Here is a 23,900-nt window from a genome sequence, read left to right as displayed (position 1 = left end):
ATGTTATTATTCGATTCACTTCCCGTGGAGTAGAAACACTTTTTAAGGCCGCAGAGTGAGTAAATTGGCCATTTTCATTCACTTTTACCCATTCCTCAAATCTTGTGTTTAAGGGCCCTGGAAGCATGAAAATCACTTTAAACATCTAATTTTTTCTTTAAAAGTGATTTTCCACGTACAAATGTGAATTGTAGTTCAAAGAGGCAACATTTGAAAACCGACCATTTTTTTCGTTTCTGAAGCATGTCGTAAGGGGGGGTGGTTATCTCTTTCACCAAAAAATGGGCGTTTTTGATTGAACAATAAAGGCCTACAAATGTTATTTTATTCACTTCCAGTGGAGTAGAAACACTTTTTAAGGCCACAGAGTGAGTAAATTGGCCATTTTCATTCACTTTTACCCATTCCAAAAATCTTGTGTTTAAGGCCACTGGAAGCATGGAAATCACTTTAAACATATCATTTTATCTCTAAAAGTGATATTCCACATACAAATGTGAATTGTAGTTCAAAGATGCAACATTAGAAAATGAACCATTTTTTTCGTTTCTGAAGCATGTCGTAAGGGGGGGTGGTTATCTCTTTCATCAAAAATCTGGCATTTTTGATTGAACAATAAAGGCCTCCAAATGTTATTTAATTCACTTCCCGTGGAGGAGAAACACTTTTTAAGGCCTCAGAATGAGTAAATTGGCCATTTCCATTCACTTTTACCCATTCCTCAAATCTTGTGTTTAAGGCCCCTGGAAGCATGAAAATCACTTCAAACATCTAATTTTATCTCTAAAGGTGATTATCCATGTACAAATGTGAATTGTAGTTCAAAGACGCAACATTTGAAAATGGACCATTTTTTCCGTTTCTGAAGCATGTCGTAAGGGGGGTGGTTATCTCTTTTGTCAAAAATCTGGCGTTTTCACTTGAACAATAAAGGCCTCCATATGTTATTTTATCCACTTCCTGTGGAGTAGAAACACTTTTTAAGGCCGCAGAGTGAGTAAATTGGCCATTTTCATTCACTTTTACCCATTCCAAAAATCTTGTGTTTAAGACCCCTGGGCGCATGAAAATCACTTTAAACATATCATTTTATCTCTAAAGGTGATAATCCACATACAAATGTGAATTGTAGTTCAAAGATGCAACATTTGAAAATGAACCATTTTTTTCGTTTCTGACGCATGTCGTAAGGGGGGGGGTGGTTATCTCTTTCATCAAAAATCGGGCATTTTTGATTGAACAATAAAGGCCTACAAATGTTATTTAATTCACTTTCTGGGGTGGAGAAAAACTTTTTAAGGCCTCAGAGTGAATAAATTGGCCATTTTCATTCATGTTTTCCCATTCCTCAAATCTTGTGTTTAGGGCCCGGGGAAGCTTGAAAATCACTTCAAACATCTAATTTTATCTCTAAAAGTGATTATCCACGTACAAATGTGAATTGTAGTTCAAAGACGCAACATTTGAAAATGGACCATTTTTTTCGTTTCTGAAGCATGTCGTAAGGGGGGTGGTTATCTCTTTTGTCAAAAATCTGGTGTTTTCGCTTGAACAATAAAGACCTCCAAATGTTATTTTATTCACTTGCCGTGGAGGAGAAACACTTTTTAAGGCCGCAGAGTGAGTAAATTGGCCATTTTCATTCACTTTTACCCATTTCTCAAATCTTGTGTTTAGGGCCCCTGGAAGCTTGAAAATCACTTTAAACATCTAATCTTATCTCTAAAAGTGATTTTCCACGTACAAATGTGAATTGTAGTTCAAAGACGCAACATTTGAAAACGGACCATTTTTTTCGTTTCTGAAGCATGTCGTAAGGGGGGTGGTTATCTCTTTCACCAAAAATCAGGCGTTTTTGCTTAAACAATAAAGGCCTCCAAATGTTATTTTATTCACTTCCCGTGGAGAAGAAACACTTTTTAAGGCCACAGAGTGAGTAAATTGGCCATTTTCATCCACTTTTACCCATTCCTCAAATCTTGTGTTTAAGGCCCCTGGAAGCATGAAAATCACTTTAAACATATCATTTTATCTTTAAAAGTGATTTTCCACATACAAATGTGAATTGTAGTTCAAAGAGGCAACATTTGAAAATGGACCATTTTTTTAGTTTCTGAAGCATGTCATAAGGGGGGGTGGTTATCTCTTTCATCAAAAATCTGGCGTTTTTGATTGAACAATAAAGGCCTCCAAATGTTATTTAATTCACTTCCCGTGGAGGAGAAACACTTTTTAAGGCCTCAGAATGAGTAAATTGGCCTTTTCCATTCACTTTTACCCATTCCTCAAATCTTGTGTTTAAGGCCCCTGGAGGCATGAAAATCACTTTAAACATATAATTTTATCTTTAAAAGTGATTTTCCACATACAAATGTGAATTGTAGTTCAAAGAGGCAACATTTGAAAATGGTCCATTTTTTTAGTTTCTGAAGCATGTCGTAAGGGGGGGTGGTTATCTCTTTCATCAAAAATCGGGCATTTTTGATTGAGCAATAAAGGCCTACAAATGTTATTATTCGATTCACTTCCCGTGGAGTAGAAACACTTTTTAAGGCCGCAGAGTGAGTAAATTGGCCATTTTCATTCACTTTTACCCACTCCTCAAATCTTGTGTTTAAGGGCCCTGGAAGCATGAAAATCACTTTAAACATCTCATTTTTTCTTTAAAAGTGATTTTCCACGTACAAATGTGAATTGTAGAAGAAGCAACATTTGAAAACCGACCATTTTTTTCGTTTCTGAAGCATGTCGTAAGGGGGGGTGGTTATCTCTTTCACCAAAAAATGGGCGTTTTTGATTGAACAATAAAGGCCTACAAATGTTATTTTATTCACTTCCAGTGGAGTAGAAACACTTTTTAAGGCCACAGAGTGAGTAAATTGGCCATTTTCATTCACTTTTACCCATTCCAAAAATCTTGTGTTTAAGGCCACTGGAAGCATGGAAATCACTTTAAACATATCATTTTATCTCTAAAAGTGATATTCCACATACAAATGTGAATTGTAGTTCAAAGATGCAACATTAGAAAATGAACCATTTTTTTCGTTTCTGAAGCATGTCGTAAGGGGGGGTGGTTATCTCTTTCATCAAAAATCTGGCATTTTTGATTGAACAATAAAGGCCTCCAAATGTTATTTAATTCACTTCCCGTGGAGGAGAAACACTTTTTAAGGCCTCAGAATGAGTAAATTGGCCATTTCCATTCACTTTTACCCATTCCTCAAATCTTGTGTTTAATGCCCCTGGAAGCATGAAAATCACTTTAAACATATCATTTTATCTTTAAAAGTGATTTTCCACATACAAATGTGAATTGTAGTTCAAAGAGGCAACATTTGAAAACGGACCATTTTTTTCGTTTCTGAAGCATGTCGTAAGGGGGAGTGGTTATCTCTTTCACCAAAAAATGGGCGTTTTTGATTGAAGAATAAAGGCCTCCAAATGTTATTTTATTCACTTCCTGTGGAGTAGAAACACTTTTTAAGGCCGCAGAGTGAGTAAATTGGCCATTTTCATTCACTTTCACCCATTCCAAAAATCTTGTGTTTAAGACCCCTGGGCGCATGAAAATCACTTTAAACATATCATTTTATCTCTAAAGGTGATAATCCACATACAAATGTGAATTGTAGTTCAAAGATGCAACATTTGAAAATGTACCATTTTTTTCGGTTCTGACGCATGTCGTAAGGGGGGGGTGGTTATCTCTTTCATCAAAAATCGGGCATTTTTGATTGAACAATAAAGGCCTACAAATGTTATTTAATTCACTTTCTGGGGTGGAGAAAAACTTTTTAAGGCCTCTGAGTGAATAAATTGGCCATTTTCATTCATGTTTTCCCATTCCTCAAATCTTGTGTTTAGGGCCCGGGGAAGCTTGAAAATCACTTCAAACATCTAATTTTATCTCTAAAAGTGATTATCCACGTACAAATGTGAATTGTAGTTCAAAGACGCAACATTTGAAAATGGACCATTTTTTTCGTTTCTGAAGCATGTCGTAAGGGGGGTGGTTATCTCTTTTGTCAAAAATCTGGTGTTTTCGCTTGAACAATAAAGACCTCCAAATGTTATTTTATTCACTTGCCGTGGAGGAGAAACACTTTTTAAGGCCGCAGAGTGAGTAAATTGGCCATTTTCATTCACTTTTACCCATTTCTCAAATCTTGTGTTTAGGGCCCCTGGAAGCTTGAAAATCACTTTAAACATCTAATCTTATCTCTAAAAGTGATTTTCCACGTACAAATGTGAATTGTAGTTCAAAGACGCAACATTTGAAAACGGACCATTTTTTTCGTTTCTGAAGCATGTCGTAAGGGGGGGTGGTTATCTCTTTCACCAAAAACCAGGCATTTTTGCTTGAACAATAAAGGCCTCCAAATGTTATTTTATTCACTTCCCGTGGAGAAGAAACACTTTTTAAGGCCACAGAGTGAGTAAATTGGCCATTTTCATTCACTTTTACCCATTCCAAAAATCTTGTTTTTAAGACCCCTGGAAGCTTGAAAATTACTTTAAACATCTAATTTTATCTCTAAAAGTGATTATCCACATACAAATGTGAATTGTAGTTCAAAGACGCAACATTTGAAAACGGACCATTTTTTTCGTTTCTGAAGCATGTCGTAAGGGGGGTGGTTATCTCTTTCACCAAAAATCAGGCGTTTTTGCTTAAACAATAAAGGCCTCCAAATGTTATTTTATTCACTTCCCGTGGAGAAGAAACACTTTTTAAGGCCACAGAGTGAGTAAATTGGCCATTTTCATCCACTTTTACCCATTCCTCAAATCTTGTGTTTAAGGCCCCTGGAAGCATGAAAATCACTTTAAACATATCATTTTATCTTTAAAAGTGATTTTCCACATACAAATGTGAATTGTAGTTCAAAGAGGCAACATTTGAAAATGGACCATTTTTTTAGTTTCTGAAGCATGTCATAAGGGGGGGTGGTTATCTCTTTCATCAAAAATCTGGCGTTTTTGATTGAACAATAAAGGCCTCCAAATGTTATTTAATTCACTTCCCGTGGAGGAGAAACACTTTTTAAGGCCTCAGAATGAGTAAATTGGCCTTTTCCATTCACTTTTACCCATTCCTCAAATCTTGTGTTTAAGGCCCCTGGAGGCATGAAAATCACTTTAAACATATAATTTTATCTTTAAAAGTGATTTTCCACATACAAATGTGAATTGTAGTTCAAAGAGGCAACATTTGAAAATGGACCATTTTTTTAGTTTCTGAAGCATGTCGTAAGGGGGGTGGTTATCTCTTTCATCAAAAATCGGGCATTTTTGATTGAGCAATAAAGGCCTACAAATGTTAATATTCGATTCACTTCCCGTGGAGTAGAAACACTTTTTAAGGCCGCAGAGTGAGTAAATTGGCCATTTTCATTCACTTTTACCCATTCCTCAAATCTTGTGTTTAAGGGCCCTGGAAGCATGAAAATCACTTTAAACATCTCATTTTTTCTTTAAAAGTGATTTTCCACGTACAAATGTGAATTGTAGAAGAGGCAACATTTGAAAACCGACCATTTTTTTCGTTTCTGAAGCATGTCGTAAGGGGGGGTGGTTATCTCTTTCACCAAAAAATGGGCGTTTTTGATTGAACAATAAAGGCCTACAAATGTTATTTTATTCACTTCCAGTGGAGTAGAAACACTTTTTAAGGCCACAGAGTGAGTAAATTGGCCATTTTCATTCACTTTTACCCATTCCAAAAATCTTGTGTTTAAGGCCACTGGAAGCATGGAAATCACTTTAAACATATCATTTTATCTCTAAAAGTGATATTCCACATACAAATGTGAATTGTTGTTCAAAGATGCAACATTAGAAAATGAACCATTTTTTTCGTTTCTGAAGCATGTCGTAAGGGGGAGTGGTTATCTCTTTCACCAAAAAATGGGCGTTTTTGATTGAAGAATAAAGGCCTCCAAATGTTATTTTATTCACTTCCTGTGGAGTAGAAACACTTTTTAAGGCCGCAGAGTGAGTAAATTGGCCATTTTCATTCACTTTCACCCATTCCAAAAATCTTGTGTTTAAGACCCCTGGGCGCATGAAAATCACTTTAAACATATCATTTTATCTCTAAAGGTGATAATCCACATACAAATGTGAATTGTAGTTCAAAGATGCAACATTTGAAAATGTACCATTTTTTTCGGTTCTGACGCATGTCGTAAGGGGGGGTGGTTATCTCTTTCATCAAAAATCGGGCATTTTTGATTGAACAATAAAGGCCTACAAATGTTATTTAATTCACTTTCTGGGGTGGAGAAAAACTTTTTAAGGCCTCTGAGTGAATAAATTGGCCATTTTCATTCATGTTTTCCCATTCCTCAGATCTTGTGTTTAGGGCCCGGGGAAGCTTGAAAATCACTTCAAACATCTAATTTTATCTCTAAAAGTGATTATCCACGTACAAATGTGAATTGTAGTTCAAAGACGCAACATTTGAAAATGGACCATTTTTTTCGTTTCTGAAGCATGTCGTAAGGGGGGTGGTTATCTCTTTTGTCAAAAATCTGGTGTTTTCGCTTGAACAATAAAGACCTCCAAATGTTATTTTATTCACTTGCCGTGGAGGAGAAACACTTTTTAAGGCCGCAGAGTGAGTAAATTGGCCATTTTCATTCACTTTTACCCATTTCTCAAATCTTGTGTTTAGGGCCCCTGGAAGCTTGAAAATCACTTTAAACATCTAATCTTATCTCTAAAAGTGATTTTCCACGTACAAATGTGAATTGTAGTTCAAAGACGCAACATTTGAAAACGGACCATTTTTTTCGTTTCTGAAGCATGTCGTAAGGGGGGGTGGTTATCTCTTTCACCAAAAATCAGGCATTTTTGCTTGAACAATAAAGGCCTCCAAATGTTATTTTATTCACTTCCCGTGGAGAAGAAACACTTTTTAAGGCCACAGAGTGAGTAAATTGGCCATTTTCATTCACTTTTACCCATTCCAAAAATCTTGTTTTTAAGACCCCTGGAAGCTTGAAAATTACTTTAAACATCTAATTTTATCTCTAAAAGTGATTATCCACATACAAATGCGAACTGTAGTTCAAAGACGCAACATTTGAAAATGGACCATTTTTTTCGTTTCTGAAGCATGTCGTAAGGGGGGTGGTTATCTCTTTCACCAAAAATCAGGCGTTTTTGCTTAAACAATAAAGGCCTCCAAATGTTATTTTATTCACTTCCCGTGGAGAAGAAACACTTTTTAAGGCCACAGAGTGAGTAAATTGGCCATTTTCATCCACTTTTACCCATTCCTCAAATCTTGTGTTTAAGGCCCCTGGAAGCATGAAAATCACTTTAAACATATCATTTTATCTTTAAAAGTGATTTTCCACATACAAATGTGAATTGTAGTTCAAAGAGGCAACATTTGAAAATGGACCATTTTTTTAGTTTCTGAAGCATGTCATAAGGGGGGTGGTTATCTCTTTCATCAAAAATCTGGCGTTTTTGATTGAACAATAAAGGCCTCCAAATGTTATTTAATTCACTTCCCGTGGAGGAGAAACACTTTTTAAGGCCTCAGAATGAGTAAATTGGCCTTTTCCATTCACTTTTACCCATTCCTCAAATCTTGTGTTTAAGGCCCCTGGAGGCATGAAAATCACTTTAAACATATAATTTTATCTTTAAAAGTGATTTTCCACATACAAATGTGAATTGTAGTTCAAAGAGGCAACATTTGAAAATGGACCATTTTTTTAGTTTCTGAAGCATGTCGTAAGGGGGGGTGGTTATCTCTTTCATCAAAAATCGGGCATTTTTGATTGAGCAATAAAGGCCTACAAATGTTATTATTCGATTCACTTCCCGTGGAGTAGAAACACTTTTTAAGGCCGCAGAGTGAGTAAATTGGCCATTTTCATTCACTTTTACCCATTCCTCAAATCTTGTGTTTAAGGGCCCTGGAAGCATGAAAATCACTTTAAACATCTCATTTTTTCTTTAAAAGTGATTTTCCACGTACAAATGTGAATTGTAGAAGAGGCAACATTTGAAAACCGACCATTTTTTTAGTTTCTGAAGCATGTCGTAAGGGGGGGTGGTTATCTCTTTCACCAAAAAATGGGCGTTTTTGATTGAACAATAAAGGCCTACAAATGTTATTTTATTCACTTCCAGTGGAGTAGAAACACTTTTTAAGGCCACAGAGTGAGTAAATTGGCCATTTTCATTCACTTTTACCCATTCCAAAAATCTTGTGTTTAAGGCCACTGGAAGCATGGAAATCACTTTAAACATATCATTTTATCTCTAAAAGTGATATTCCACATACAAATGTGAATTGTAGTTCAAAGATGCAACATTAGAAAATGAACCATTTTTTTCGTTTCTGAAGCATGTCGTAAGGGGGGGTGGTTATCTCTTTCATCAAAAATCTGGCATTTTTGATTGAACAATAAAGGCCTCCAAATGTTATTTAATTCACTTCCCGTGGAGGAGAAACACTTTTTAAGGCCTCAGAATGAGTAAATTGGCCATTTCCATTCACTTTTACCCATTCCTCAAATCTTGTGTTTAATGCCCCTGGAAGCATGAAAATCACTTTAAACATATCATTTTATCTTTAAAAGTGATTTTCCACATACAAATGTGAATTGTAGTTCAAAGAGGCAACATTTGAAAACGGACCATTTTTTTCGTTTCTGAAGCATGTCGTAAGGGGGAGTGGTTATCTCTTTCACCAAAAAATGGGCGTTTTTGATTGAACAATAAAGGCCTCCAAATGTTATTTTATTCACTTCCTGTGGAGTAGAAACACTTTTTAAGGCCGCAGAGTGAGTAAATTGGCCATTTTCATTCACTTTCACCCATTCCAAAAATCTTGTGTTTAAGACCCCTGGGCGCATGAAAATCACTTTAAACATATCATTTTATCTCTAAAGGTGATAATCCACATACAAATGTGAATTGTAGTTCAAAGATGCAACATTTGAAAATGTACCATTTTTTCCGTTTCTGACGCATGTCGTAAGGGGGGGTGGTTATCTCTTTCATCAAAAATCGGGCATTTTTGATTGAACAATAAAGGCCTACAAATGTTATTTAATTCACTTTCTGGGGTGGAGAAAAACTTTTTAAGGCCTCTGAGTGAATAAATTGGCCATTTTCATTCATGTTTTCCCATTCCTCAAATCTTGTGTTTAGGGCCCGGGGAAGCTTGAAAATCACTTCAAACATCTAATTTTATCTCTAAAAGTGATTATCCACGTACAAATGTGAATTGTAGTTCAAAGACGCAACATTTGAAAATGGACCATTTTTTTCTTTTCTGAAGCATGTCGTAAGGGGGGTGGTTATCTCTTTTGTCAAAAATCTGGTGTTTTCGCTTGAACAATAAAGACCTCCAAATGTTATTTTATTCACTTGCCGTGGAGGAGAAACACTTTTTAAGGCCGCAGAGTGAGTAAATTGGCCATTTTCATTCACTTTTACCCATTTCTCAAATCTTGTGTTTAGGGCCCCTGGAAGCTTGAAAATCACTTTAAACATCTAATCTTATCTCTAAAAGTGATTTTCCACGTACAAATGTGAATTGTAGTTCAAAGACGCAACATTTGAAAACGGACCATTTTTTTCGTTTCTGAAGCATGTCGTAAGGGGGGGTGGTTATCTCTTTCACCAAAAATCAGGCATTTTTGCTTGAACAATAAAGGCCTCCAAATGTTATTTTATTCACTTCCCGTGGAGAAGAAACACTTTTTAAGGCCACAGAGTGAGTAAATTGGCCATTTTCATTCACTTTTACCCATTCCAAAAATCTTGTTTTTAAGACCCCTGGAAGCTTGAAAATTACTTTAAACATCTAATTTTATCTCTAAAAGTGATTATCCACATACAAATGTGAACTGTAGTTCAAAGACGCAACATTTGAAAATGGACCATTTTTTTCGTTTCTGAAGCATGTCGTTAGGGGGGAGTTATCTCTTTCATCAAAAATCTGGCGTTTTTGATTGAACAATAAAGGCCTCCAAATGTTATTTAATTCACTTCCCGTGGAGGAGAAACACTTTTTAAGGCCTCAGAATGAGTAAATTGGCCATTTCCATCCACTTTTACCCATTCCTCAAATCTTGTGTTTAAGGCCCCTGGAAGCATGAAAATCACTTTAAACATACCATTTTATCTTTAAAAGTGATTTTCCATATACAAATGTGAATTGTATTTCAAAGAGGCAACATTTGAAAATGGACCATTTTTTTAGTTTCTGAAGCATGTCATAAGGGGGGGTGGTTATCTCTTTCATCAAAAATCTGGCGTTTTTGATTGAACAATAAAGGCCTCCAAATGTTATTTAATTCACTTCCCGTGGAGGAGAAACACTTTTTAAGGCCTCAGAATGAGTAAATTGGCCATTTCCATTCACTTTTACCCATTCCTCAAATCTTGTGTTTAAGGCCCCTGGAGGCATGAAAATCACTTTAAACATATAATTTTATCTTTAAAAGTGATTTTCCACATACAAATGTGAATTGTAGTTCAAAGAGGCAACATTTGAAAACCGACCATTTTTTTCGTTTCTGAAGCATGTCGTAAGGGGGGGTGGTTATCTCTTTCACCAAAAAATGGGCGTTTTTGATTGAACAATAAAGGCCTACAAATGTTATTTTATTCACTTCCAGTGGAGTAGAAACACTTTTTAAGGCCACAGAGTGAGTAAATTGGCCATTTTCATTCACTTTTACCCATTCCAAAAATCTTGTGTTTAAGGCCACTGGAAGCATGGAAATCACTTTAAACATATCATTTTATCTCTAAAAGTGATATTCCACATACAAATGTGAATTGTAGTTCAAAGATGCAACATTAGAAAATGAACCATTTTTTTCGTTTCTGAAGCATGTCGTAAGGGGGGTGGTTATCTCTTTCATCAAAAATCTGGCGTTTTTGATTGAACAATAAAGGCCTCCAAATGTTATTTAATTCACTTCCCGTGGAGGAGAAACACTTTTTAAGGCCTCAGAATGAGTAAATTGGCCATTTCCATTCACTTTTACCTATTCCTCAAATCTTGTGTTTAAGGCCCCTGGAAGCATGAAAATTAGGGGTGGGCGGAATTTGCGGAATTAACCTTCGCAAATTATCGCGAGAATGTTTAAAATTATCGCAAACAAGCAGAAATATCGCGAAGATGCGGAAGTTTTTTTCCGGCATGTTCGCGAGATTTTCTGCATGGTTGCGGGTCGCCAACTTACCCATGTGGTTGCTTGCGGGCGCGGCCATCTTGTTTTGAGTTGTTCTCGCGGTGCATGATCGCGAGAAGAAAGACGTGATCGCGCGACGCATGACGTCACTGCGGGCGCGAACTGTCGCGAGACAGCGCAAATGGCTAAAAACAATACAACATCTCATGGAGAACGCGACCGGATCAAGAAAACTTGTCGGCGAACGCAGGGATTCAGGTAAGGCGATCGCGCGCGCGCAAGAATGTATCATTTTACAGCGCGAGCAAGAAACAAATTATCGCCAAGCTGCGGAAACCGGAATTTTTGACATTTTCGCGCTCTCCGCGGAACGCAAAAATGTCAAATTATCGCAATTTCCGCGAACGGAACGAAATTTTTGCCCAGGCCTAATGAAAATCACTTTAAACATATCATTTTATCTTTAAAAGTGATTTTCCACATACAAATGTGAATTGTAGTTCAAAGAGGCAACATTTGAAAACGGACCATTTTTTTCGTTTCTGAAGCATGTCGTAAGGGGGAGTGGTTATCTCTTTCACCAAAAAATGGGCGTTTTTGATTGAACAATAAAGGCCTCCAAATGTTATTTTATTCACTTCCTGTGGAGTAGAAACACTTTTTAAGGCCGCAGAGTGAGTAAATTGGCCATTTTCATTCACTTTTACCCATTCCAAAAATCTTGTGTTTAAGACCCCTGGGTGCATGAAAATCACTTTAAACATATCATTTTATCTTTAAAAGTGATTTTCCACATACAAATGTGAATTGTAGTTCAAAGAGGCAACATTTGAAAACGGACCATTTTTTTCGTTTCTGACGCATGTCGTAAGGGGGGGTGGTTATCTCTTTCATCAAAAATCGGGCATTTTTGATTGAACAATAAAGGCCTACAAATGTTATTTAATTCACTTTCTGGGGTGGAGAAAAACTTTTTAAGGCCTCTGAGTGAATAAATTGGCCATTTTCATTCATGTTTTCCCATTCCTCAAATCTTGTGTTTAGGGCCCGGGGAAGCTTGAAAATCACTTCAAACATCTAATTTTATCTCTAAAAGTGATTATCCACGTACAAATGTGAATTGTAGTTCAAAGACGCAACATTTGAAAATGGACCATTTTTTTCGTTTCTGAAGCATGTCGTAAGGGGGGTGGTTATCTCTTTTGTCAAAAATCTGGTGTTTTCGCTTGAACAATAAAGACCTCCGAATGTTATTTTATTCACTTGCCGTGGAGGAGAAACACTTTTTAAGGCCGCAGAGTGAGTAAATTGGCCATTTTCATTCACTTTTACCCATTTCTCAAATCTTGTGTTTAGGGCCCCTGGAAGCTTGAAAATCACTTTAAACATCTAATCTTATCTCTAAAAGTGATTTTCCACGTACAAATGTGAATTGTAGTTCAAAGACGCAACATTTGAAAACGGACCATTTTTTTCGTTTCTGAAGCATGTCGTAAGGGGTGGTGGTTATCTCTTTCACCAAAAATCAGGCGTTTTTGCTTGAACAATAAAGGCCTCCAAATGTTATTTTATTCACTTCCCGTGGAGAAGAAACACTTTTTAAGGCCTCAGAATGAGTAAATTGGCCATTTCCATCCACTTTTACCCATTCCTCAAATCTTGTGTTTAAGGCCCCTGGAAGCATGAAAATCACTTTAAACATATCATTTTATCTTTAAAAGTGATTTTCCACATACAAATGTGAATTGTAGTTCAAAGAGGCAACATTTGAAAATGAACCATTTTTTTAGTTTCTGAAGCATGTCATAAGGGGGGGTGGTTATCTCTTTCATCAAAAATCTGGCGTTTTTGATTGAACAATAAAGGCCTACAAATGTTATTTTATTCACTTCCAGTGGAGTAGAAACACTTTTTAAGGCCACAGAGTGAGTAAATTGGCCATTTTCATTCACTTTTACCCATTCCAAAAATCTTGTGTTTAAGGCCACTGGAAGCATGGAAATCACTTTAAACATATCATTTTATCTCTAAAAGTGATATTCCACATACAAATGTGAATTGTAGTTCAAAGATGCAACATTAGAAAATGAACCATTTTTTTCGTTTCTGAAGCATGTCGTAAGGGGGGTGGTTATCTCTTTCATCAAAAATCTGGCGTTTTTGATTGAACAATAAAGGCCTCCAAATGTTATTTAATTCACTTCCCGTGGAGGAGAAACACTTTTTAAGGCCTCAGAATGAGTAAATTGGCCTTTTCCATTCACTTTTACCCATTCCTCAAATCTTGTGTTTAAGGCCCCTGGAGGCATGAAAATCACTTTAAACATATCATTTTATCTTTAAAAGTGATTTTCCACATACAAATGTGAATTGTAGTTCAAAGAGGCAACATTTGAAAATGGACCATTTTTTTAGTTTCTGAAGCATGTCGTAAGGGGGGGTGGTTATCTCTTTCATCAAAAATCGGGCATTTTTGATTGAACAATAAAGGCCTACAAATGTTATTTGATTCACTTACCGTGGAGTAGAAACACTTTTTAAGGCCGCAGAGTGAGTAAATTGGCCATTTTCATTCACTTTTACCCATTCCTCAAATCTTGTGTTTAAGGGCCCTGGAAGCATGAAAATCACTTTAAACATCTCATTTTTTCTTTAAAAGTGATTTTCCACGTACAAATGTGAATTTTAGTTCAAAGAGGCAACATTTGAAAACCGACCATTTTTTTCGTTTCTGAAGCATGTCGTAAGGGGGGGTGATTATCTCTTTCACCAAAAAATGGGCGTTTTTGATTGAACAATAAAGGCCTACAAATGTTATTTTATTCACTTCCAGTGGAGTAGAAACACTTTTTAAGGCCACAGAGTGAGTAAATTGGCCATTTTCATTCACTTTTACCCATTCCAAAAATCTTGTGTTTAAGGCCACTGGAAGCATGGAAATCACTTTAAACATATCATTTTATCTCTAAAAGTGATATTCCACATACAAATGTGAATTGTAGTTCAAAGATGCAACATTAGAAAATGAACCATTTTTTTCGTTTCTGAAGCATGTCGTAAGGGGGGGTGGTTATCTCTTTCATCAAAAATCTGGCGTTTTTGATTGAACAATAAAGGCCTCCAAATGTTATTTAATTCACTTCCCGTGGAGGAGAAACACTTTTTAAGGCCTCAGAATGAGTAAATTGGCCATTTCCATTCACTTTTACCCATTCCTCAAATCTTGTGTTTAAGGCCCCTGGAAGCATGAAAATCACTTTAAACATATCATTTTATCTTTAAAAGTGATTTTCCACATACAAATGTGAATTGTAGTTCAAAGAGGCAACATTTGAAAACGGACCATTTTTTTCGTTTCTGAAGCATGTCGTAAGGGGGAGTGGTTATCTCTTTCACCAAAAAATGGGCGTTTTTGATTGAACAATAAAGGCCTCCAAATGTTATTTTATTCACTTCCTGTGGAGTAGAAACACTTTTTAAGCCCGCAGAGTGAGAAAATTGGCCATTTTCATTCACTTTTACCCATTCCAAAAATCTTGTTTTTAAGACCCCTGGAAGCTTGAAAATTACTTTAAACATCTAATTTTATCTCTAAAAGTGATTATCCACATACAAATGTGAATTGTAGTTCAAAGACGCAACATTTGAAAATGGACCATTTTTTTCGTTTCTGAAGCATGTCGTTAGGGGGGGAGTTATCTCTTTCATCAAAAATCTGGCGTTTTTGATTGAACAATAAAGGCCTCCAAATGTTATTTAATTCACTTCCCGTGGAGGAGAAACACTTTTTAAGGCCTCAGAATGAGTAAATTGGCCATTTCCATTCACTTTTACCCATTCCTCAAATCTTGTGTTTAAGGCCCCTGGAGGCATGAAAATCACTTTAAACATATAATTTTATCTTTAAAAGTGATTTTCCACATACAAATGTGAATTGTAGTTCAAAGAGGCAACATTTGAAAATGGACCATTTTTTTAGTTTCTGAAGCATGTCGTAAGGGGGGGTGGTTATCTCTTTCATCAAAAATCTGGCGTTTTTGATTGAACAATAAAGGCCTACAAATGTTATTTTATTCACTTCCAGTGGAGTAGAAACACTTTTTAAGGCCACAGAGTGAGTAAATTGGCCATTTTCATTCACTTTTACCCATTCCAAAAATCTTGTGTTTAAGGCCACTGGAAGCATGGAAATCACTTTAAACATATCATTTTATCTCTAAAAGTGATATTCCACATACAAATGTGAATTGTAGTTCAAAGATGCAACATTAGAAAATGAACCATTTTTTTCGTTTCTGAAGCATGTCGTAAGGGGGGTGGTTATCTCTTTCATCAAAAATCTGGCGTTTTTGATTGAACAATAAAGGCCTCCAAATGTTATTTAATTCACTTCCCGTGGAGGAGAAACACTTTTTAAGGCCTCAGAATGAGTAAATTGGCCTTTTCCATTCACTTTTACCCATTCCTCAAATCTTGTGGTTAAGGCCCCTGGAGGCATGAAAATCACTTTAAACATATCATTTTATCTTTAAAAGTGATTTTCCACATACAAATGTGAATTGTAGTTCAAAGAGGCAACATTTGAAAATGGACCATTTTTTTAGTTTCTGAAGCATGTCGTAAGGGGGGGTGGTTATCTCTTTCATCAAAAATCGGGCATTTTTGATTGAACAATAAAGGCCTACAAATGTTATTTGATTCACTTACCGTGGAGTAGAAACACTTTTTAAGGCCGCAGAGTGAGTAAATTGGCCATTTTCATTCACTTTTACCCATTCCTCAAATCTTGTGTTTAAGGGCCCTGGAAGCATGAAAATCACTTTAAACATCTCATTTTTTCTTTAAAAGTGATTTTCCACGTACAAATGTGAATTTTAGTTCAAAGAGGCAACATTTGAAAACCGACCATTTTTTTCGTTTCTGAAGCATGTCGTAAGGGGGGGTGATTATCTCTTTCACCAAAAAATGGGCGTTTTTGATTGAACAATAAAGGCCTACAAATGTTATTTTATTCACTTCCAGTGGAGTAGAAACACTTTTTAAGGCCACAGAGTGAGTAAATTGGCCATTTTCATTCACTTTTACCCATTCCAAAAATCTTGTGTTTAAGGCCACTGGAAGCATGGAAATCACTTTAAACATATCATTTTATCTCTAAAAGTGATATTCCACATACAAATGTGAATTGTAGTTCAAAGATGCAACATTAGAAAATGAACCATTTTTTTCGTTTCTGAAGCATGTCGTAAGGGGGGTGGTTATCTCTTTCATCAAAAATCTGGCGTTTTTGATTGAACAATAAAGGCCTCCAAATGTTATTTAATTCACTTCCCGTGGAGGAGAAACACTTTTTAAGGCCTCAGAATGAGTAAATTGGCCTTTTCCATTCACTTTTACCCATTCCTCAAATCTTGTGGTTAAGGCCCCTGGAGGCATGAAAATCACTTTAAACATATCATTTTATCTTTAAAAGTGATTTTCCACATACAAATGTGAATTGTAGTTCAAAGAGGCAACATTTGAAAATGGACCATTTTTTTAGTTTCTGAAGCATGTCGTAAGGGGGGGTGGTTATCTCTTTCATCAAAAATCGGGCATTTTTGATTGAACAATAAAGGCCTACAAATGTTATTTGATTCACTTACCGTGGAGTAGAAACACTTTTTAAGGCCGCAGAGTGAGTAAATTGGCCATTTTCATTCACTTTTACCCATTCCTCAAATCTTGTGTTTAAGGGCCCTGGAAGCATTAAAATCACTTTAAACATCTCATTTTTTCTTTAAAAGTGATTTTCCACGTACAAATGTGAATTTTAGTTCAAAGAGGCAACATTTGAAAACCGACCATTTTTTTCGTTTCTGAAGCATGTCGTAAGGGGGGGTGATTATCTCTTTCACCAAAAAATGGGCGTTTTTGATTGAACAATAAAGGCCTACAAATGTTATTTTATTCACTTCCAGTGGAGTAGAAACACTTTTTAAGGCCACAGAGTGAGTAAATTGGCCATTTTCATTCACTTTTACCCATTCCAAAAATCTTGTGTTTAAGGCCACTGGAAGCATGGAAATCACTTTAAACATATCATTTTATCTCTAAAAGTGATATTCCACATACAAATGTGAATTGTAGTTCAAAGATGCAACATTAGAAAATGAACCATTTTTTTCGTTTCTGAAGCATGTCGTAAGGGGGGGTGGTTATCTCTTTCATCAAAAATCTGGCGTTTTTGATTGAACAATAAAGGCCTCCAAATGTTATTTAATTCACTTCCCGTGGAGGAGAAACACTTTTTAAGGCCTCAGAATGAGTAAATTGGCCATTTCCATTCACTTTTACCCATTCCTCAAATCTTGTGTTTAAGGCCCCTGGAAGCATGAAAATCACTTTAAACATATCATTTTATCTTTAAAAGTGATTTTCCACATACAAATGTGAATTGTAGTTCAAAGAGGCAACATTTGAAAACGGACCATTTTTTTCGTTTCTGAAGCATGTCGTAAGGGGGAGTGGTTATCTCTTTCACCAAAAAATGGGCGTTTTTGATTGAACAATAAAGGCCTCCAAATGTTATTTTATTCACTTCCTGTGGAGTAGAAACACTTTTTAAGCCCGCAGAGTGACAAAATTGGCCATTTTCATTCACTTTTACCCATTCCAAAAATCTTGTTTTTAAGACCCCTGGAAGCTTGAAAATTACTTTAAACATCTAATGTTATCTCTAAAAGTGATTATCCACATACAAATGTGAATTGTAGTTCAAAGACGCAACATTTGAAAATGGACCATTTTTTTCGTTTCTGAAGCATGTCGTTAGGGGGGGAGTTATCTCTTTCATCAAAAATCTGGCGTTTTTGATTGAACAATAAAGGCCTCCAAATGTTATTTAATTCACTTCCCGTGGAGGAGAAACACTTTTTAAGGCCTCAGAATGAGTAAATTGGCCATTTCCATCCACTTTTACCCATTCCTCAAATCTTGTGTTTAAGGCCCCTGGAAGCATGAAAATCACTTTAAACATATCATTTTATCTTTAAAAGTGATTTTCCACATACAAATGTGAATTGTATTTCAAAGAGGCAACATTTGAAAATGGACCATTTTTTTAGTTTCTGAAGCATGTCATAAGGGGGGGTGGTTATCTCTTTCATCAAAAATCTGGCGTTTTTGATTGAACAATAAAGGCCTCCAAATGTTATTTAATTCACTTCCCGTGGAGGAGAAACACTTTTTAAGGCCTCACAATGAGTAAATTGGCCATTTCCATTCACTTTTACCCATTCCTCAAATCTTGTGTTTAAGGCCCCTGGAGGCATGAAAATCACTTTAAACATATAATTTTATCTTTAAAAGTGATTTTCCACATACAAATGTGAATTGTAGTTCAAAGAGGCAACATTTGAAAATGGACCATTTTTTTAGTTTCTGAAGCATGTCGTAAGGGGGGGTGGTTATCTCTTTCATCAAAAATCTGGCGTTTTTGATTGAACAATAAAGGCCTACAAATGTTATTTTATTCACTTCCAGTGGAGTAGAAACACTTTTTAAGGCCACAGAGTGAGTAAATTGGCCATTTTCATTCACTTTTACCCATTCCAAAAATCTTGTGTTTAAGGCCACTGGAAGCATGGAAATCACTTTAAACATATCATTTTATCTCTGAAAGTGATATTCCACATACAAATGTGAATTGTAGTTTAAAGATGCAACATTAGAAAATGAACCATTTTTTTCGTTTCTGAAGCATGTCGTAAGGGGGGTGGTTATCTCTTTCATCAAAAATCTGGCGTTTTTGATTGAACAATAAAGGCCTCCAAATGTTATTTAATTCACTTCCCGTGGAGGAGAAACACTTTTTAAGGCCTCAGATTGAGTAAATTGGCCATTTCCATTCACTTTTACCCATTCCTCAAATCTTGTGTTTAAGGCCCCTGGAGGCATGAAAATCACTTTAAACATATAATTTTATCTTTAAAAGTGATTTTCCACATACAAATGTGAATTGTAGTTCAAAGAGGCAACATTTGAAAATGGACCATTTTTTTAGTTTCTGAAGCATGTCGTAAGGGGGGGTGGTTATCTCTTTCATCAAAAATCGGGCATTTTTGATTGAACAATAAAGGCCTACAAATGTTATTTGATTCACTTCCCGTGGAGTAGAAACACTTTTTAAGGCCGCAGAGTGAGTAAATTGGCCATTTTCATTCACTTTTACCCATTCCTCAAATCTTGTGTTTAAGGGCCCTGGAAGCATGAAAATCACTTTAAACATCATATTTTTTCTTTAAAAGTGATTTTCCACGTACAAATGTGAATTGTAGTTCAAAGAGGCAACATTTGAAAACCGACCATTTTTTTCGTTTCTGAAGCATGTCGTAAGGGGGGGTGGTTATCTCTTTCACCAAAAAATGGGCGTTTTTAATTGAACAATAAAGGCCTACAAATGTTATTTTATTCACTTCCAGTGGAGTAGAAACACTTTTTAAGGCCACAGAGTGAGTAAATTGGCCATTTTCATTCACTTTTACCCATTCCAAAAATCTTGTGTTTAAGGCCACTGGAAGCATGGAAATCACTTTAAACATATCATTGTATCTCTAAAAGTGATATTCCACATACAAATGTGAATTGTAGTTCAAAGATGCAACATTAGAAAATGAACCATTTTTTTCGTTTCTGAAGCATGTCGTAAGGGGGGGTGGTTATCTCTTTCATCAAAAATCTGGCGTTTTTGATTGAACAATAAAGGCCTCCAAATGTTATTTAATTCACTTCCCGTGGAGGTGAAACACTTTTTAAGGCCTCAGAATGAGTAAATTGGCCATTTCCATTCACTTTTACCCATTCCTCAAATCTTGTGTTTAAGGCCCCTGGAAGCATGAAAATCACTTTAAACATATCATTTTATCTTTAAAAGTGATTTTCCACATACAAATGTGAATTGTAGTTCAAAGAGGCAACATTTGAAAACGGACCATTTTTTTCGTTTCTGAAGCATGTCGTAAGGGGGAGTGGTTATCTCTTTCACCAAAAAATGGGCGTTTTTGATTGAACAATAAAGGCCTCCAAATGTTATTTTATTCACTTCCTGTGGAGTAGAAACACTTTTTAAGGCCGCAGAGTGAGTAAATTGGCCATTTTCATTCACTTTTACCCATTCCAAAAATCTTGTGTTTAAGACCCCTGGGCGCATGAAAATCACTTTAAACATATCATTTTATCTCTAAAGGTGATAATCCACATACAAATGTGAATTGTAGTTCAAAGATGCAACATTTGAAAATGAACCATTTTTTTCGTTTCTGACGCATGTCGTAAGGGGGGGGTGGTTATCTCTTTCATCAAAAATCGGGCATTTTTGATTGAACAATAAAGGCCTACAAATGTTATTTAATTCACTTTCTGGGATGGAGAAAAACTTTTTAAGGCCTCTGAGTGAATAAATTGGCCATTTTCATTCATGTTTTCCCATTCCTCAAATCTTGTGTTTAGGGCCCGGGGAAGCTTGAAAATCACTTCAAACATCTAATTTTATCTCTAAAAGTGATTATCCACGTACAAATGTGAATTGTAGTTCAAAGACGCAACATTTGAAAATGGACCATTTTTTTCGTTTCTGAAGCATGTCGTAAGGGGGGTGGTTATCTCTTTTGTCAAAAATCTGGTGTTTTCGCTTGAACAATAAAGACCTCCAAATGTTATTTTATTCACTTGCCGTGGAGGAGAAACACTTTTTAAGGCCGCAGAGTGAGTAAATTGGCCATTTTCATTCACTTTTACCCATTTCTCAAATCTTGTGTTTAGGGCCCCTGGAAGCTTGAAAATCACTTTAAACATCTAATCTTATCTCTAAAAGTGATTTTCCACGTACAAATGTGAATTGTAGTTCAAAGACGCAACATTTGAAAACGGACCATTTTTTTCGTTTCTGAAGCATGTCGTAAGGGGGGGTGGTTATCTCTTTCACCAAAAATCAGGCGTTTTTGCTTGAACAATAAAGGTCTCCAAATGTTATTTTATTCACTTCCGTGGAGAAGAAACACTTTTTAAGGCCACAGAGTGAGTAAATTGGCCATTTTCATTCACTTTTACCCATTCCAAAAATCTTGTTTTTAAGACCCCTGGAAGCTTGAAAATTACTTTAAACATCTAATTTTATCTCTAAAAGTGATTATCCACATACAAATGTGAATTGTAGTTCAAAGACGCAACATTTGAAAATGGACCATTTTTTTCGTTTCTGAAGCATGTCGTTAGGGGGGGAGTTATCTCTTTCATCAAAAATCTGGCGTTTTTGATTGAACAATAAAGGCCTCCAAATGTTATTTAATTCACTTCCTGTGGAGGAGAAACACTTTTTAAGGCCTCAGAATGAGTAAATTGGCCATTTCCATCCACTTGTACCCATTCCTCAAATCTTGTGTTTAAGGCCCCTGGAAGCATGAAAATCACTTTAAACATATCATTTTATCTTTAAAAGTGATTTTCCACATACAAATGTGAATTGTAGTTCAAAGAGGCAACATTTGAAAATGGACCATTTTTTTAGTTTCTGAAGCATGTCATAAGGGGGGGTGGTTATCTCTTTCATCAAAAATCTGGCGTTTTTGATTGAACAATAAAGGCCTCCAAATGTTATTCAATTCACTTCCCGTGGAGGAGAAACACTTTTTAAGGCCTCAGAATGAGTAAATTGGCCATTTCCATTCACTTTTACCCATTCCTCAAATCTTGTGTTTAAGGCCCCTGGAGGCATGAAAATCACTTTAAACATATAATTTTATCTTTAAAAGTGATTTTCCACATACAAATGTGAATTGTAGTTCAAAGAGGCAACATTTGAAAATGGACCATTTTTTTAGTTTCTGAAGCATGTCGTAAGGGGGGGTGGTTATCTCTTTCATCAAACATCGGGCATTTTTGATTGAACAATAAAGGCCTACAAATGTTATTTGATTCACTTCCCGTGGAGTAGAAACACTTTTTAAGGCCGCAGAGTGAGTAAATTGGCCATTTTCATTCACTTTTACCCATTTCTCAAATCTTGTGTTTAAGGGCCCTGGAAGCATGAAAATCACTTTAAACATCTCATTTTTTCTTTAAAAGTGATTTTCCATGTACAAATGTGAATTGTAGTTCAAAGAGGCAACATTTGAAAACCGACCATTTTTTTCGTTTCTGAAGCATGTCGTAAGGGGGGGTGGTTATCTCTTTCACCAAAAAATGGGCGTTTTTGATTGAACAATAAAGGCCTACAAATGTTATTTTATTCACTTCCAGTGGAGTAGAAACACTTTTTAAGGCCACAGAGTGAGTAAATTGGCCATTTTCATTCACTTTTACCCATTCCAAAAATCTTGTGTTTAAGGCCACTGGAAGCATGGAAATCACTTTAAACATATCATTTTATCTCTAAAAGTGATATTCCACATACAAATGTGAATTGTAGTTCAAAGATGCAACATTAGAAAATGAACCATTTTTTTCGTTTCTGAAGCATGTCGTAAGGGGGGGTGGTTATCTCTTTCATCAATAATCTGGCGTTTTTGATTGAACAATAAAGGCCTCCAAATGTTATTTAATTCACTTCCCGTGGAGGAGAAACACTTTTTAAGGCCTCAGAATGAGTAAATTGGCCATTTCCATTCACTTTTACCCATTCCTCATATCTTGTGTTTAAGGCCCCTGGAAGCATGAAAATCACTTTAAACATATCATTTTATCTTTAAAAGTGATTTTCCACATACAAATGTGAATTGTAGTTCAAAGAGGCAACATTTGAAAACGGACCATTTTTTTCGTTTCTGAAGCATGTCGTAAGGGGGAGTGGTTATCTCTTTCACCAAAAAATGGGCGTATTTGATTGAACAATAAAGGCCTCCAAATGTTATTTTATTCACTTCCCGTGGAGTAGAAACACTTTTTAAGGCCGCAGAGTGAGTAAATTGGCCATTTTCATTCACTTTTACCCATTCCAAAAATCTTGTGTTTAAGACCCTTGGGCGCATGAAAATCACTTTAAACATATCATTTTATCTCTAAAGGTGATAATCCACATACAAATGTGAATTGTAGTTCAAAGATGCAACATTTGAAAATGAACCATTTTTTTAGTTTCTGAAGCATGTCGTAAGGGGGGGTGGTTATCTCTTTCATCAAAAATCGGGCATTTTTGATTGAACAATAAAGGCCTACAAATGTTATTTAATTCGCTTACCGTGGAGGAGAAACACTTTTTAAGGCCGCAGAGTGAGTAAATTGGCCAGTTTCATTCACTTTTACCCATTCCTCAAATCTTGTGTTTAAGGCCCCTGCAAGCATGAAAATCACTTTAAACATCTCATTTTTTCTTTAAAAGTGATTTTCCACGTACAAATGTGAATTGTAGTTCAAAGAGGCAACATTTGAAAACGGACCATTTTTTTCGTTTCTGAAGCATGTCATAAGGGGGGGTGGTTATCTCTTTCACCAAAAATCGGGGGTTTTTGCTTGAACAATAAAGGCCTCCAAATGTTATTTTATTCACTTCCCGTGGAGAAGAAACACTTTTTAAGGCCGCAGAGTGAGTAAATTGGCCATTTTCATTCACTTTTACCCATTCCAAAAATCTTGTTTTTAAGACCCCTGGAAGCTTAAAAATTACTTTAAACATCTAATTTTATCTCTAAAAGTGATTATCCACATACAAATGTGAATTGTAGTTCAAAGACGCAACATTTGAAAATG

This window comes from Triturus cristatus, chromosome 10, assembly GCF_964204655.1.
Source record: "Triturus cristatus chromosome 10, aTriCri1.1, whole genome shotgun sequence".
Taxonomy (NCBI): domain Eukaryota; kingdom Metazoa; phylum Chordata; class Amphibia; order Caudata; family Salamandridae; genus Triturus; species Triturus cristatus.
The sequence above is the reverse complement of the archived record's forward strand: the minus strand, read 5'-3'. Positions refer to the sequence as shown.